This window comes from Dama dama, chromosome 15 (genome assembly GCF_033118175.1).
Source record: "Dama dama isolate Ldn47 chromosome 15, ASM3311817v1, whole genome shotgun sequence".
Classification (NCBI taxonomy): Eukaryota; Metazoa; Chordata; class Mammalia; order Artiodactyla; family Cervidae; genus Dama; species Dama dama.
Window position 1 is genome coordinate 90,472,210 of NC_083695.1, and position 2,615 is coordinate 90,474,824.

The following is a 2,615-nucleotide window of genomic DNA, read 5'->3' on the forward strand; positions in this document are numbered from 1 at the left end:
GGAAAAAGGAAGCGGTGCACGGAAAAACAGGCAAAATCCTGCTGGAGAGCCATTTAGTGATTCTTCCTCATATATAAAATGTACATGTTCTTTGGTCTAGGCATCCCACTTCTAGGAATTAATTCTCTAGACACACTCACAGAAATTGAAGCATTGCTTGTAAAAAGAAAAATATGTAGAAAAATCCAATGTACACTAATAGGGTACTGATTAAAGAAATTGTGGTAGTGCTCGCTTCAGCAGCACATATACTAAAATTGGAACGATACAGAGAAGATTAGCATGGCCCCTGCGCAAGGATGACACGCAAATCTGTGAAGCGTTCCATATTTTTGAGAGTCCCAAACAGGATAAACCCAAGGCGAAACACCCCAAGACACATATTAATCAAATTAACAAAGATCAAACACAAAGAACAAATATTAAAAGCAACAAGGGAGAAACAACAAATAACACACAAAGGGATTCCCATAAGGATAACAGCTGACCTATCCATAGAAACCCTCCAGGCCAGAAGGGAATGGCAGGACGTACTGAAAGTAATGAAAGAGAATAACCTACAACCTAGATTACTGTATCCAGCAAGGATCTCATTCAGATATGAAGAATTCAAAAGCTTTACAGATAAGCAAAAGCTGAGAGAATTCAGCACCACCAAACCAGCTCTTCAACAAATGCTAAAGGATCTTCTCTAGACAGGAAATGCAGAAAGGTTGTATAAACGTGAACCCAAAACAACAAAGTAAATGGCAACGGGACCACACCTATCAATAATTACCCTAAATGTAAATGGGTTGAATGCCCCAACCAAAAGACAAAGATTGGCTGAATGGATACAAAAACAAGACCCCTATATATGCTGTCTACAAGAGACCCACCTCAAAGCAAGAGACACATACAGACTAAAAGTGAAGGGCTGGAAAAAAATATTTCATGCAAACGGAGACCAAAAGAAAGCAGGAGTCGCAATACTCATATCAGATAAAATAGACTTTCAAACAAAGGATGTGAAAAGAGACAAAGAAGGACACTATATAATGATCAAAGGATCAATCCAAGGAGAAGATATAACAATTATAAATATATATGCACCCAACATAGGAGCACCGCAATATGTGCGGCAAACACTAATGAGTATGAAAGAGGAAATTAATAGTAACACAATAATAGTGGGAGACTTTAATACCCCACTCACGATTATGGATAGATCAACTAAACAGAAAATTAACAAGGAAACACAAACCTTAAATGACACAATGGACCAGCTAGACCTAATTGATATCTATAGGACATTTCACCCCAAAACAATCAACTTCACCTTTTTCTCAAGTGCACACGGAACCTTCTCCAGAATAGATCACATCCTGGGCCATAAATCTGGTCTTGGAAAATTCAAAAAAATTGAAATCATTCCAGTCATCTTTTCTGACCACAGTGCAGTAAGATTAGATCTCAATTGCAGGAAAAAAATTGTTAAAACTTCAAACATATGGAGGCTAAATAACACGCTTCTGAATAACCAACAAATCACAGAAGAAATCAAAAAAGAAATCAAAATATGTATAGAAATGAATGAAAATGAAAACACAACAACCCAAAACCTATGGGACACTGTAAAAGCAGTGCTAAGGGGAAGGTTCATAGCATTACAGGCTTACATCAAGAAACAAGAAAAAAGCCAAATAAATAACCTAACTCTACATCTAAAGCAACTAGAGAAGGAAGAAATGAAGAACCCCAGGGTTAGCAGAAGGAAAGAAATCTTAAAAATCAGGGCAGAAATAAATGCAAAAGAAACTAAAGAGACCATAGCAAAAATCAACAAAGCTAAAAGCTGGTTTTTTGAAAAAATAAACAAAATTGACAAGCCATTAGCAAGACTCATTAAGAAACAAAGAGAGAAGAACCAAATTAACAAAATTAGAAAAGAAAATGGAGAGATCACAACAGACAACACTGAAATACAAAGGATCATAAGGGGCTACTACCAGCAGCTCTATGCCAATAAAATGGACAACTTGGAAGAAATGGACAAATTCTTAGAAAAGTATAACTTTCCAAAACTGAACCAGGAAGAAATAGAAGATCTTAACAGAGCCATCACAAGCAAGGAAATCAAAACTGTAATCAAAAATCTTCCAGCAAACAAAAGCCCAGGACCAGATGGCTTCACAGCTGAATTCTACCAAAAATTTAGAGAAGAGCTAACACCTATCTTACTCAAACTCTTCCAGAAAATTGCAGAGGAAGGTAAGCTTCCAAACTCATTCTATGAGGCCACCATCACCCTAATTCCAAAACCAGACAAAGATGCCACAAAAAAAGAAAACTACAGGCCAATATCACTGATGAACATAGATGCAAAAATCCTTAACAAACTTCTAGCAAACAGAATCCAACAACATATTAAAAAAATCATACACCATGACCAAGTGGGCTTTATCCCAGGAATGCAAGGATTCTTTAATATCCGCAAATCAATCAATGTAATACACCACATTAACAAATTGAAAGATAAAAACCATATGATTCTCTCAATAGATGCAGAGAAAGCCTTTGACAAAATTCAACACTCATTTATGATTAAAACTCTCCAAAAAGCAGGAATAGACGGA

General features: G+C 36.4%; 1 non-coding gene across 1 annotated transcript; it reads left to right on the top strand.

The window, feature by feature from the left end:
- Positions 1 to 227: 227 nt before the first annotated feature.
- Positions 228 to 334, top strand: LOC133070825 (U6 spliceosomal RNA). The gene has a single exon (XR_009696229.1). It is a non-coding gene; the product is annotated as a U6 spliceosomal RNA (small nuclear RNA).
- The last annotated feature ends 2,281 nt before the right edge of the window (positions 335 to 2,615 follow it).